We start from the raw sequence: 14,773 nt of genomic DNA, 5'->3' as shown, positions 1-14,773 counted from the left end.
TGAGCAGCCAGTAATCCCGTAATCCCGCGGGAGGAGCTTCTCCTCCGCAGCCGAGACTTCAGTTGCGGTAGTGCCGGGGTGATCCCCTTATTCTCCTGATGAGGAATCCAAGGGACCAAGCAGTGAAGCAAACTGCCTGAAGGTACAGGCGACACATCCTGCCAGCCAGCCTGCCTCCATAGATAACTGCTATGGATGGAGCCGGAAATGGGCCGAGAGCTCATCCAAACCAACGCTCTTGTTTCACGAGTTTGAAAATCAAGGCCCCGTGACCATGGTATTGCTAAAGGCTGGATCTGGGGTCAGCACCCCGGTCTCCTGATTCCTGCTGTGCTCACTACTGACATGTCCCCTTCCTCCTCCTCTTGATTAAGGGAAGCCAGACCGCGCTGAGGATGGGAGGGAGAAGTGTCAAGTTGCCCAACCCGAATTTCAGAACCCCAAAGCAGCAAATCGGTGTTTCTAGCAGGGCTCTGAGACCTCAGGTTTCCCCAGGCAGACTTCCCCACTTTACAGCTGAGTTAGGCAAGCAGGAAATTCTAGTTCCTAACTGAGCCCTCTACTCAGCAGTTATCTATGGAGGCAGGCAGGCTGGCTGGATTGGAAACTCAGCCAACCATTTAGAAGTAGCTAAGTCACTTGGCCTTTCTATGCCTTGATTTTCCCATCTGTAGAATGGGAATCACAAAAGTTTCTATTTCACAAGGTTTTGTGAAGATTAAATACAGCAACGCATGGATACCTCTGAGCACACTATCTGGGACATAATAAGGGCCCCATATTGGGTCTTTGGTATTAATACATAGGCTGGATTCCATGTCCTAGAGAAGGACTCGGAGGGGGAGTCTCTATCAACAACCTCTGATGACCACTGAGTCCCTACACTGTGCCCCTTAACCCCTCAAGAGCTAAGTGGGGAAAGAAGAGAAAAATACAACCAAGACACAGAGCAAGGGGTACCTCGTGCAGAGGCCATAGATAACCACAGAAGGACTGACACAGGATCCTTGGAAAAGGGGCATGTGCGAGGCACCTCAAAAGGTGAGGAGAGATGCCTTCAACAGTAAAGGATATTGAAGGAGAAAGGGAGTTCCAGGCAGAGGCAACAGTGGGAGCAAAGGCCCAGAGGTGGGAAGTGGAGGCCATGGGAAGTGCCCCTGGGGGCCTTGGACCCCACATCCAGGGCGTGAGGACACGGTCTGGGAGGGTCACAGAGAGTCCAGGCTAGAGTGTGGACCTTACCCTCCAGGCCCCGGCCAGCTCCGAAGGTACCAGGGACAAGGGTAGCGTGAGTAGAGCTGTCTTTAGAAAGAGGTCTCTGCGGCCAGTGTGGAGAAGGAAACTGGCCGGGAGACCAGTGGACAGGCTTGCAGTGTTTCTCAGAAATGGAGGGATGGGGACATGAGCCAGGACGGAAGAAGCAGACATGGAGAAAAGAGAAGAAAGACGTGGCGGTGTGAGAAACCCAGGAAGCTGCCCTACCCGCTGCGGGGAATTAGAGAGGGAGGCAGAGATACAAAGCCAGATGTCATCACCTGGGGACCCAGAGGCAGGAAGTGCTTTTAAAAAGCAAGATGTGATGCCAGAGGCCGCCGGTGCCTGCTTCTCAGGTAAGGACCGAAGAAGTCCTAAACCAGAACCAAACCCTTCCCCCTGAGGCCCAGCTATTGTAGCAGTTTCCAGAACATTCATTTCCTTCTGTGGGATGGTCTCACCCCTCCCAGCTACCACCATCTGCCTATTGTGCTGCCAACTGCAGTCAGAACCACCTAGCGGCCACCCCATTACCATCACCATGGACCTTGACCTGGAGATAGCCATGGGTGGGGACAGGATGGCCTGACAGGCGGAGCCGGGAGGGTGGGGAATGGACCTAGAGATCCCACGCCTGTGCCGGGCCAGTAATTTCTGTTCTCCCACCCAGCTGGTATCCACTCAAAGCCCATAAATACTATCTATCACACACGCAGAATTCCAACTCACTGCCAGTCATACCCACAGGGACACACTGTGTATCCAGAATCAGGAAGAAGCACACTGCTGGTAACACACACACAGAAACACACACTGCAGACCACGTGGGGAAAAATACAGTGATTGCGCCCACAAACACACTGCTCGGAAGTACAGATATTGTCGTCCATGCATGTACGACGGGCCATACAGGAATCTCTTCGCACAGCTACCTAGACTTGCCTCTCACACACTTGCCTTTCACATGCACTCACCAGGGCGTGTATGCACTTGTACTTTGCTCAGCACACAGCCTTCGTGTCTAGCACACAACTCCAGACATCAGTGACCTGCCTGCTCTCTTACGTACGTTCTTCCACAGGAGAGCCAACCACCGGACTCTATGGAGGGCAGACTTAGCACCCAACTGCTCTGACTTGAGCCCTGCTCCTACTTGCAGCCCTGCTCAGAGGAGGCAGGAGCAGCTTCTCGGAGAACCAGGCTGCAAGTGGGGTCAGCCTTCGGAAGGAACAAAATCCCCAGGGAGGTCTTCCTGGAGTAGTGAGGCTCAACGTGAGTGAGATGGCAAGAGACAGGAGGGAGAGGTTTTTCCTTCAAAAGCCCCCATCCCATTCTGTTCCCTTTTCTAGGAATGTTCTAGAAGCTGGCAGTGAAAGGGTTAACAGTGCCCAGGCCACACACCCCACCCATGGGCTTTGGAAAACCTGAGTGCAGGGATTTGCCCAAGGGAGGTCAGGGTCAACTATCTCCCCATCTGCGTTTTAGCTGTCCACAGGATAAAACTCCCCAGGTGAGTGAGATGGAAACCCAAAATGAAACTTTGCTGCAGTTCTCTGACTCTAGCCTTGTCACTGTCACTCTGGTCAGCAGCAGCAGCGGCAGCTCCAAATCCACCCTCCTCGTGGCTCTCCCAGGCCGGCTCTCCCCTCGGGGTGGTACTGCGTTCTCTTGGGCAAATGTACCTTCCCCTCACCGGGCCTCAGGCTCCCAGCTCTCCTGGGCTGGGAGGCTGTTGCAGGAACGAAATGAGATGCAGCATACGAGGATCCTGGCACAGGGCTCTGTGATCAGGCTCTATCGCTTGCCTTCCCCATTTCCCTGTCTCCCAGGCCTCTCGCCCCAGCCCCTCTCCCATCCTGGGGTCCAGGTTAATTGGACTGCATTATTTGCATAGACATGAGACCTCACCCCCGGGGAAATTCCCCTTGGTGACCAGGCTTCCTTTCTGAGGTCAGGCCACATCATCAGACGCAGCGCCTTCCTTTCCAGCTTGCCCCAGCCTCCCGCTGCCTTTGGCCCCTATTATCTGGCAGGTGGAGATCCAGGTTCACCGATTTAGTCCCGCCATGTGACCTGGGGGTGCTGTCCAAGAGAATGTGAGCGTAGAGGCTGGGCTGGGGGCCGGAGCAAAGTCAGAAATGATAGATACTGGAGGCCTAGAGGAAAGACTGTAGGCAGGAGGCCGTTGAGAAGCCTAGTAATACTAGCTCTGTCAGCAATGCCCTACCTGACCTTAGGCACATGCCTTCGCCTCCCCAGGCCTTAGTTTCCCTTTCTGTCCAGCCAAGGGAGTGGTCAAGATAATCTCTATGTTTTGTTCCAGATCAAATGAGCTAAAAAGCCACTTCCTTTAGCAGCACAGTCTTGCAACATTTGTCCTTGGATCTTCTTCCTTTGACAAGAACCTTGCAACATAGTGCCTTGAATCCATTTCCTTTCCTCTCCTTGGAAAGCACAATTTTGCAAAATGCATTCCTGAATCCCGTTTTTTTCAGATGCTGCCAGAATTACATGTACCTCCTCTCCTCGTAGTGACTTGGTTTGAGGTTGAATATTTCCTTTCAAATCCACTATGTATAATGTCCTGTGGCCCACAAAACATGGAATAGAGCTCTCTTCTCTCCAGATTCTAAGATCTGTTGTCCTCTTAGTCTCTGATGCTGGTACTGAGAAGGCACATTCCCTGGAACAAAAAGGGGAGCAGTGAGGTCCTGGGACCAGCTGTATCAAAAACAACGGTTAGAAAGGCAGCTTTGAGAGCAGGACTCACAACTGTGAATCACCTGGGGAGCTTTTAAATGCCAATCCCAGGCCACACACCCCACCCCCCCAGATCCTGATATAATTCGTCTGGGGCGGGGCCTGAGCATCTGTATTTTTACAAAGCTCCTCGGGTGATTCTAACATGCAGTCAGGATTGAGAACCTCTGATCTCAGGCCCCACTCCAGACTAAATGGGTCAGATGATTCTGGCAGACGCTCACATTGATGACCGCCTGACCTATGATATTCTTTATGAAATGATCTCCACGGGCACTTCTATGCACACAGGTATTCCCAGGATTATAGATGGGCAAGGAGAATCGCAACCCCCTTTCACAGATGAGGAAGGTGAGGGACAGAGAGAGGAATCGCTGCTCATGTCACACAGAGAGGTAGTAACAGTAGTGGGCCTGGCCCCTAGTGGAAACTTGTAGACTTGAAGCATTTTTGCAAAAGTCATGGATTTGATGCGTGGGTGACCCAGAGAAGTACCAGGACGCTAGGTATCTCCCACTGGTCCATGACAGTGAATTCTTGGCTGCCTTTATATGAGCAGTTAATGCTTACTTTGGAGCTGGAAGACCCAGTAAGGGAGCTTGGGCCTCTCAAACTACTAAGTACTACGATAACCCCTGGGAGTTTACTAAAAATGCTGCCTCTAGGGCCCTACTCCCCAGAAAGTATGATTTCTTAGGTCTATGGTGGGTTCCAGAAATCTGCCCAGAGTCCTGGACTAAGTCCCTGTGGCAAAAGGAATTCCCATCCTTGGGGAGCATTCAGCAGACTTGGTGAATCAGAACACCCATGGAATCAAATCCATTCATTTGCTAAATAAATATTGATTGACTGTGATGAGACTGGCCCAGTTCTGTTCTCACAACATCAGCGAGACCAGAGATGTCAGGGTGGGAGCGGTGGGGCTGGGCAATTAGGTATCAAAGAAGTGGGCCTGTGAGAGGTTCCCTGTGTGTATCCAAATTTCAGCCATCTTTTGAGGTCCAGCATGGATCATGTCTCCCCCAAGGTGAGTTCTGCTGACATGACCTGAGTTTGAACTCTAGCTGTGCTATGTACTAGGTGTGACTTAAGCCACGTCATCCATAAAGCAGGGGTACCTATGTCATAGAGTTCTGATGAGGAAAGCATGAAACAGTTTAAGAGCCCTTAGTATCACGCCCAGTACACGTTAATCTTAAATATTAGCTATTAGTGGGCACCTGGGTGGCTCAGTTGGTTAAGTGTCTGCCTTCGGCTCAGGTCATGATCCCAGGATTCTGGGATCAAGTCCAGCATGGTTCACTCCTCAGCGAGGAGTCTGCTTCCCCACTCCCTCTGCCCCTCCCCTCTGCTCTCCCTCTCCCTCCCTTTCTCTCTCAAATAAATAAATAAAACCTTTTTTAAAAAATTAGCTGTTAGTGTTATTATTTCCTAACCATCTTGGCCTGCCCTGATTTCTCCTTTTTCTCAACTTTTGGACTTCCTTACAGTGTCAAAATGGAAGGTCCCTTAGTGATTATCTAGTCTGATTCCTTCACATTATAGAAGGGGAAGCTGAGGACCAGAGAGGGGAAGGGACTTGCCCAGGCCACACAGCAGAGCCAGGACTCAAACTCAGCTCCTCTGATGCGCAGTCCAAGGGCCCCTTCCTCTTTGATGTCCATCCCACGGCCTGAACAAGGAAGGCAACTTCAGTGAATCCATGGCTGAAAGAAGAAGAGGTGTGAGAGAAGGTGGGAGAAGCTAATTGTGCTCAGCATTTCAGCACAGAGAGCCCAGAGCCAATCATTCCCCAGGACGTGCAAGCCAAGTGTTCCTGCCTAGAGATTCTAGTTCATGTGGGGCCAGCTTCTTGAGCCTCCTTAGCCCTTCAAGGTCATTCCACCATCTAAGATGCCATGAGCAGGAACCAGTCCAAGCAAGGCCTTGTGAATTCATCGAGGATCTATGATTACCATGGCCTGTGGAGAGAAAATGTCATGTTTAGAGGAAACATTGCAATCCAGGAACGTCAGGGCTGAATTACACACTATATTGATGAGGAATCTGAAACCCGTTTTCCTCAAGGAAGGGACATTTCTCAATTTCACAGAAGGCCCTGGCTGACCCAGATGGCTGGTCACAGGCCACCAGGAGGCTTCCCAGAGGGAGCCAGGGACAAGAGCATTCTCCCTGATGCTGAGTCCTGTCACCATCCTGTTCCTGCCCAGTTGGGGACATGGGTGAGGAAGACCCTGCAAGCTGGTATCAGAGGACAGAGAGGGGAGCATCTGATACTGTCAGCGTGTGGTGTAATTTACTCCCTGCAGAGAAAAGGGTCTATGTGCTGGGAAGTGTATCATCCTTTGCACCTGATCTAGCTCGAGGATTGGTGCTGCTAGTCCTGTAGAACTTTCTGTGTTGATGGAAATACCTGCACAGTCTGGTATGGCAGGCACTTGCCCATGGGGCTACTGAACATTGAAAAAGTGGCCAGTGCGACCAAGGGACTGAGTGCAGTGTGGGAAAGAGCACTGGACTAGGAGTCAGGAAGTCCCTTCATTTACTCACCTGGGAAGTCACTTCCCCTGTCTGGCCTTCCCTTCCTCATCTGTTGGGCCAGGAGTTCTTTCCAGCATTCCCCATGGAATCCCAGTCTGGAGAACACAGAAGCAGCAGAGGATTGGATTCAGTGCACTCACCTCCTATCCTCCACCTCCCAACCTCCTGCTCAAGCTGAGTGTGGCCCCTTGTGACTTGGCCTTGCTTATCTCTCCAGGCTCACCTCTTTACTTCCCCCTTGCTTCACACTCCATGTTCCACTCAGAGTGAACAATTTTCAGTTCCATGAATGTATTCTCTCTTTGCATATTCTATTCCCTTTGCTAAGAACACTCTTCCCTGTGCTCTTGCTTGGCTGCTTTCAGTTCTCAGCTGATGTGTCACTTCCTCCAGGAAGACTTCCCAGATCCCAAAATCCTGACTAGATGCTCCTGTAGCTCCCTGTATTTCTCCTGTCATAACACATCTCTACCACTCTTTATTATAATTACTTATTAGCCTACAGCCCCCAGAACAATGCTATCCAGTAGAACTTTCTGTGGTGATGGAAATGTTCTATACATGTGCAGCCTATGGGATGGCCACATGTGGCTACTGAGCACGTGAAATATAGCGAGCTCTACTGAGGAACTAGTTATTCATTTATTTAACTTTAGCTGATTTATATTTAAATAGCCATGGGTGGCCTATGGCTACCGTACTGGACAGGGCAGCCCCAGGGTCTGTGACCTCTGAGTGGGCAGGAAGTGGGTCTGACTTGTCCATTCCTGTATCCTCAGTGGTCTGTAATGTTGCTGTTAAGAACAAAGAAATTCCAGGGGCGCCAGGGTGGCTCAGTCGTTAAGCATCTGCCTTTGGCTCTGGTCATGATCCCAGGGTCCTGGGATCGAGTCGTGCTCCCTGCTCCGCGGGAAGCCTGCTTCTCCCTCTCCCACTCCCCCGCTGCTTGTGCTCCCTCTCTCACTGTTTCTCTCTCTGTCAAATAAATAAATAAAATCTTTAAAAAAAAAAAAAAAGAACAAACAAATTCCGGAATCTGCAATGATCAAGAAAGGCCAACTCATCCACAGCCAACCCATGGCCTCACCAAGCATCTTTTCGGTGGATAATGAGCTAAGATCTTATGTTTGTAAAGTACTCAATCCTTTAGAAAGGATGTCTGCGAATTATTCTATTTTAATCACCCTCACAGGAGGCAGGCCCAGAAGGACTCATTATCCCCATTTGACAGCAGGGGATTACTGAGGCTCCCTTGGGATGGGGAAGTGAGGCGCAGGAGAACCACCTGGTTAGTGTAGAGCTGGGCTGCTCCTTGGTGGGTAGGTCGCTAAGGCCCACTGGACATGGAAATGAGACCCAGCACAGAGGGAAGGAGTGGCCTTTTCCTTCCCTGTGGAGAGTCCACAGACACTAAATGGAAACAGATGGAATAGGGATGGGGGGAGGAGGATATGGGCTGGGCATCTGGCCATTTCCTGAAGGCCCTGGGTGCTGGAATCCCCCACCTCAGGCAAAGAAGGAATTAGCAGTCTTCGGGAGAAGTGGGGGGGGGCGGGGGGGCCAGTGGGCTGTTGGGTGGGCAGACCGGGCTGCCCCTGTGCTAGTTCCTGGTCCAGCCGCAGAACCATCAGGCTTCCAGCGACTCCCCAGAACTCCCTCCCCTCCCAGAATGCTTGGCAAGTGATAGCCAGTCTGGGAAGTGACAGGTGGGGCACTGACAAAGAAGGGCCCTGTGCTCTGCCAGGGGGGCAGGATGGGGCCTCAGCTGGGCCTTGTGGGGCTGCCTGGCGGCTGGCTCCTCCAGCTCGGGGAATTCCCCTCCTGCCTAAAAGTCAGCCCAGCCCAGCCCTCCTTCCTGCAGAAGCACAGTGAGCCGAGGAGCCTTCACAGGGTGGCAGCCCCAGCTATACCCACCCTCGTCTTCTCCTGCCCCAGGTAAGTGACCCAGCCCAGGGGCAGCGGGCCAGGACAGGGCTAGGGCTCACTGCACGAGGGTGCCGGGGCTGCCAGACCACCCCCCAGCTCTGCGCCAAGAGCCGCCTGGCCTCCTACTTTCCTGCCAGCTGGGGTCGGCTGCTCCCCTGGGCCAGCTCCCTCTTCCCCCACCCGGGGCTCGGCTCTGGGTCTCTCTACCTCCTTGCCTGGCCTCATTCTCCTCTTGCTTCTCTCCCTCCATTTCTTATTTCCTCTTCCTGCCCTCCTCTTCTTGCCCCCTCCTCAGCCACTGTGTTTCTTTCTCATCGCTGCTAGTTTTTCCCAAGGGAAGGAAAAAAGAAAAGTCTATTTTTGTCTTATCCTTCCCTGAAGGAAAGGGATTGGGTTCACAAGTGTGAGCGTGGATTTGTGTTGGTGTGAGAATGTGTGTCTATGTTTGTGAGCATGTGTCAGACCTGTTGAGGCATACGTGTGAGTGCAAGTTCACAAGCATGTCTATGTTTGCATTGTGTCTGGGTCATTACGTGAATGTGTGTGTGTCTCTGTGTGAATGTGAGCTTTGGAGGGTGGGTGTGTGCCTGTGTACTGGGCACGTTAGTGGTCTATATAGCGAGGTAGGAAGAAACCAGGTGGGAGCCTAGCCCTGCCTCCCTGGGGAACACGATGGAGGGCTGGGACCCTCCTCAGAGCTGGAGCAAAGGGATCTCTGGAGGGCTCTCCCACCTGCTTTCCTCCTAGGGCTGGCCAGGCCCTTCGGTGGTTGAACCTTCAACACAGGGTCTGAGGCACTGGGAGGGGGTGATTGCTGGCAGACAGTGGTGGTGGCCTCCTCTTTAATCACCAACAGTCCAGATTTTCCAGAGCTGGTCAGAGGCCCAGCCCAGGGAAGTCCCTGGCTAGGAGGGGCAAGGTGTAGAGACCAAGTCACTGTCACAGTGGCTTCTGGGCTAGAGAAGAATGGAGGGAGCGGGGGGGGACCCTGGAAGGGGGAGTATGAGAAAGGACGTGGGGTGAGGCTGTAGGAGGATTGCTCTCTGGGCCCTGTCAGGGCTTCCCAGGATTGGGAAATGTCTGGTTCCCACGGGGCTGCCTCCCTCAGGGGCTGGGCTGGGCTGGGCTGACCTCTCCCCACTTCCAGGAGGATGACAAAAAGCAAGCTTGGATCCAAACTCAGATCTGGCTTGACACCGTGACCTGAAGACAGGGAGGCCAGAGGTAGAGGAGGTGCACTAGGGGAAGCCTGGGGCTCCTGGGAACTGTGGGAGGTGCCCGGCCACATATGCTCTGGGGCCGGGAATTTCCTCCCAGAGTCACTTGGCTCTTTCTTCTCCATCCACCAGTGGCATCCTAGAAACTCTATCGTAAATGGCAGGCCCAGGGCCACAGTGGAAACAGCTGGGAGGGAAAAGGAGGAAAACAGGAAAGACCTTGGAGAAAAAGTCAGGAGACATGCCTTCTAGGCCCGGTGCTTCTGAGAACACTTTGTGAGGTCTAGGGCAAGTTCCTCCGCAGCTCTGGGCCCTGGGCTTTGCTGCCTTTAACTCATGCCAGTCCCTGTGGCACCTCATTCTTTCTCTACCCTATGCACTGGACTCTGCCCTTCGTGTTCTTGGTGAAGAAAGAGGCAGAGAGCAATCACAGGTGTAAGGGCGGGCAGGCCAGTGACCTAAACCCAGATCTGTCTGACTCCAGAGCCCATACCCTAACCCTTGCATGACCCACATCCTCTTGGAGGAGGGGCAAATTGTGAGTATGATAGGGTTTGATTCACCTTCAGGTGCCTAATGAACGTGAAAACTTAGGGATCTCTCAGAGCCGTCTGTCCACCCCTTATGCGGTGATTTGGGAGGAAGATAGAGTTAAAAAGGCTTCTGAGGCCAAGGGTGGGAAACAGGGACCATAGGTTCTGCTCACTTCTTTATTTCTTACCAAAAAAATATGATTACCTACCACAATTTCAGTCAACATCATGGGCTTGACATGCATTTCTCATTTAACTATCACTCAAATCTCTCTCTCATGTGCACACACCCAATACCAAAAAGCAGCTAGAATCCACCATGGGTTTTATATTCCCCAGATTGCCTCCGGCTATAGAGCTGGGAGACTGGGTGGAAGGAAGGGACCCAGACCCGGGATCCCTCTCTTCCTAGTTCATTAGCCTCTCAGCTTGAGTTTCATTCCCCTGAAGCCAAGACCCCAACTCACAAATTCACCTACTAGAGTAAGGCTGAGCTGGCTGGCTTTTGAAGCTCGTCTTCCCAGCCGTGGGGTGTGTGGAAATAGCACTGCTCTGGGAGAAGGAGCCTTGGGTTCTAGCCATCAGTACTGATCACAAACTTGCTGTGAGACCTCTAGCAAGTCCCTACCCTTCTCGAGCCCTTGGTGGCTTTATCCTTGTGAGAGAAAGCCTGGGTCTGATCCTTTCTAAACGAGCCTTTAAGGACTGGCATTTTGAGCTCTGTCTTACTGGCTGGCAAGACTCCATCACCTAATGCTTAAGAGCGGAAAGAACTTAGGACTTGTTGCTGTGTAAGACCTTGGGCAAGTCATCTAACACCTCAAAGCCCCAGTTTCATCTGTGAAATGGGGATGACAGGGGTAATGACCTCAGGGTGGTTGGGAGATACCCTGTTATGTCAAACTGCAGACCCAGCACACGGCAAATACTCCGTAAATGTTACCTCTTAATGTTTTTAATACGTCACCGCCACTCCTTTTTAGGCATTTGATTTAAAGCTCAGTCGGTTATGGGTGAGTTTCTTGGTATGTTTTTTAATTCCCTCAAATGTGGACTTCGGTCTTACTTTGGAGCATCCTTATGGAGGGGATGCAGAGGGAGGGAGTGGTGGAAAGGAGACTGGGAAGTTGCATGCTTTAAAACAAAAACAAAATAAAACACAGGCCTTTGATTCTCCTCCCAGGTGGGGCTTTGTGCAGGTGCTTATTGTCACTCTGGAAGAGCAAGAAATTTCCAGCTGCCTGAGTCACTCAGCTCTTGGCTCGGACATCTCCTTCCAGACCTGGGGGTGGCAGGGGGTGCCAGGCTAGGGGCCCTATTTCTATCCTGCCAGGGGTCTCGGGGACCACTGAGGATGTGGATGGTGACATGGAACTTGGGGAGGGTGCATTCCTGGGTTTAACAGTGAAGTTCTGTCCAGTGTCTGCAATCTGTGTCTATACACCACTATCGTTTCTCGAATGCCTACTCGGTGCCAAGCTTTCCTTGCATTAACTCATTTATCCTCATGATCACCTGAGGGGTAAGATACAATTTCCTCCATTTTTCAGAGAGGAATTGAGGCTTAGGGAGACCACCCAGGTAGCAAGTGGTTGAGTAGGGGTTAGAACCCAGTTAGTTAAATTCATAGCCTGTGTTCATAATGAGTGTTGAGTTTCTGTAGGAAAAATCATGACACTGGAAAGACAACATGGTGCTGTGGAAAGAGCACATATAACTGGAAAACCAAGGTCCTGGCTTCCAACAGGCATCACTCAATGGATGCGGCCCTGAACAAATCCTTTACTATACTGAGGCCTCAGTTTACTTATCTGTCAAATAGGGGATAGTGAACAATGGTCTCCATGGCTTCTAACATGGTAGGAAGTTCTGAATTCAAACTCTAAATTCAATTTAAGACTTAAAAGGAGGGAAGGGGTGGGTGTGGTCATGACTTTGAAGAGCATTTTCTCAAACATTGTGTTAAGAAAAATTATGTCAAAATAGGGAATCAGTCAAAAAAAAAAAATGACCACATGACCTTTTTATGTCATACCAGAGTACTGTCCAGCAAGTCCACTTAGGGGTCATCAGGCACTTTAAGGGATGAAGCTATTTGCCTAACTCTCGAAGGTCAGACATTTTACAAAAACAGCTGAAATTGTTTGGAAGCAAAATGCAAATAGGTGGAGACTCTTCATTTTTTTAAAGTAAATTTCAGTGTTCGTGAGAAGACTTGGGTTGAGATTAGGAAGACAGCATTCCAGAAGGAGGCAAATTGGGAGCTGTAGACAAAGAGCAGGAAGAAAGCCAGTTTGGGGAAGCCTAATGGGTAGGGGTGATTCCTGTGAGCCGCTGGTGAACCAGCCCCAGACTCTAATCCTTCTGTACCCGCCCGTTGGTGACACTCAAAGGTGCTTTGCTTGGCCCTTGCATCCCCCTCTCCCCACCCTCTTTAAAATCAGAGTCTATGAGTACTTCTTTTCCTAGTTAAAATGAACAAAAATTAGTATTGTTTTGAGAATGTGGTAACACTTTTGAAGTAACTAAAGGCATCCCAGAATTTCAACACAGCTTTGAATTAATCGAAGTCACAAGGCCTGAGAGGAGAATCCTCCAATTAGGTTTCTACTTGGATAGGGGTGTGTGTGTGTCTGTTCACAGTCGCAGTTGATTGACAGATCTCTCTTCTGTAAAATGAGGGCCTGTATGAAATAGCTCGCCAAGTCATTTCTGAGGACCAGGGCCTGTCAATGACTAAGTTTTCATCAGTTCCCGGGAAATGAGTCTTTTGCAATTGGTTTTTCATAAAGCTATATTTACCCCCACTTACAGAGCTGTCCTTTATTCCCAGTTTAGGTCCTTCTTTGAAATTAAAACTCTCTTAAATAAAATGATGGGCTTAAAGAGAAACCAAAGAAAGTGTTCCCACCGTTAAACCAAGCCGCTCCTTAAGGGTCTGGGAAATCCCACAGCTGTTTGGACGATCTGTCCCACAAATACGCAGACAGGGTGGGAGGCGGACTCTAGATTTGCCCACCGGGGTTTGAATCTTGGTTCAGCCACTTACTGTCAACTAACCTCTCAGTGCCTGTTATGTTAATTTATTTACAGTAAACAAGGGTGGCCCTGCGAAAGAAATAAAGTAAAGCATGCAAAATGCTTACAATGTCTGGGGCAGTAAGTATGCAAAAAAAAAAAAAAAAAAAAAAAGGAAAGAAAAGTTCTTTAGGGGGTCCTTTCAGCTTGAATTTCTGGGAGCTCTGCGAAGTTGTTCGGGAGCGCCCTGGACCCAACTCTGGGGCCCTGAGCTCTAGCTCTGGCTCAGCTCCAGATGCTTACGTGCCTTTTGGCAAGTCCCCTCCCCGCTCTGGTCCACGAGCCCCTGGCAGCAAGGAAAGGATGGGGTGGTCTCTGCGGCTCGTCTCCGCTCTGAAATTCCGGCCTCATCCCGGACTCTGGGGCTTCCGGCGCGGGGAGTGCCACGAGGGGCTGGCCCGCGGGCAGGGGTACCCGCGCCGGCTCAGCCGCTCTCAGCCCCGGACCTCCCCGGGCGGCTGCTGTTTACCTCGCTCCGTCCCACCCCCGCGGCCGCGGGCCCGCCCCCAGGGCGTAGCGCGATTGGGCGAGCGGCCTGTCAATCGCCGGGGACTTTCCCAGGGGTAGGGCGGCCCTGCCCCTGACACTTCCTCGTCCCCGGCGCCGTCCTCCGCCCCGGCCCAGGAGCCCGCGGAGCGCAGGAGGGCCAGATACTGGCCGCGGCCGATAACCCGTCCTGGGACCCGGGGCTGGACGCAGAGAGGGGGACGGTGTGCTCCAGGGCCCCCAACCTGAGGTAAGCCGGCCGGCCGGAGCGGGGCTGGGGCGGAAGGGAGTCCGCGACCCGGCCGTTCACAGCCTCGGCAGGGACCGGGCTGCGGAGGAAGGGGCTGGTCGGGCCCGGCCCGGTGGCCTGGACTTTTCGGCTCCTGGGCCCCGGCGCGCGAGGTCCCGGCGGCGGGGTCCGGCGGCGGCGAATCCCTGCCCCGCGCGGAGGGCGGTGGGCGCGCCTGCGCACTGCGTGGGCGAGCGCGTCTGGGAACGGCGTGCAGGCGGTGTGCAGGGCGTGCGGACCAGCCGGGTGGGGGAAGTGGGCCGGCGCGGGTCTGGGTTCGTGTGCGAGACCAGCTTGGAAGCAGTGTGCGCACGGAATGAAGAAGAAAATAATAATTTATTGGGTGCTTTCCAAGTGCTGATCTAAACCCTTTTCGTGTATTAAACTCTTGTAATTGTCACATCTTTCTTTAAAATGAATATTGTTATTATCATCCCCATTTTACAGTTTAGGAAACCGAGGCACCTGGAGATTGGGGTCACACAGCTAGGGAGTTGCAAAGTCAGGATTCAAAGCCTGGCATTTGGCTCCAGCGTTCCTGCTGTCCAGTTTCTTTTGAACATACTTGGCACACTGTTGGAGGCAACATTTGTGTGCATGTGCGGTGCAGGGTAGCTGTAGTGAGTTCCTGGGAGTGATTTTAGGTGTGCAGTTTTTAGGTATGGGTGAGTTTTCCACTGTAGAACATT

At 52.0% G+C, this 14,773-nt stretch overlaps 1 protein-coding gene across 4 annotated transcripts in view; it reads left to right on the top strand.

The window, feature by feature from the left end:
- Nucleotides 1-8,470: 8,470 nt before the first annotated feature.
- TNIP1 (TNFAIP3 interacting protein 1) overlaps nt 8,471-14,773 on the top strand; it is a 48,728-nt gene continuing 42,425 nt past the window's right edge. For 2 of the 4 annotated variants that reach the window (XM_078066757.1, XM_078066756.1), the window contains exon 1: nt 13,870-14,045. The gene's annotated coding sequence lies outside the window, so the exon portion shown is untranslated. Of the gene's footprint in view, nt 8,491-13,869; nt 14,046-14,773 lie in introns of those variants that run through there. The other 2 variants (XM_078066755.1, XM_078066754.1) reach the window with 2 other exon arrangements.

This window comes from Halichoerus grypus, chromosome 2, assembly GCF_964656455.1.
Source record: "Halichoerus grypus chromosome 2, mHalGry1.hap1.1, whole genome shotgun sequence".
In the NCBI taxonomy this organism is placed as follows: domain Eukaryota; kingdom Metazoa; phylum Chordata; class Mammalia; order Carnivora; family Phocidae; genus Halichoerus; species Halichoerus grypus.
The sequence above is the reverse complement of the archived record's forward strand: the minus strand, read 5'-3'. Positions and strand labels throughout refer to the sequence as shown.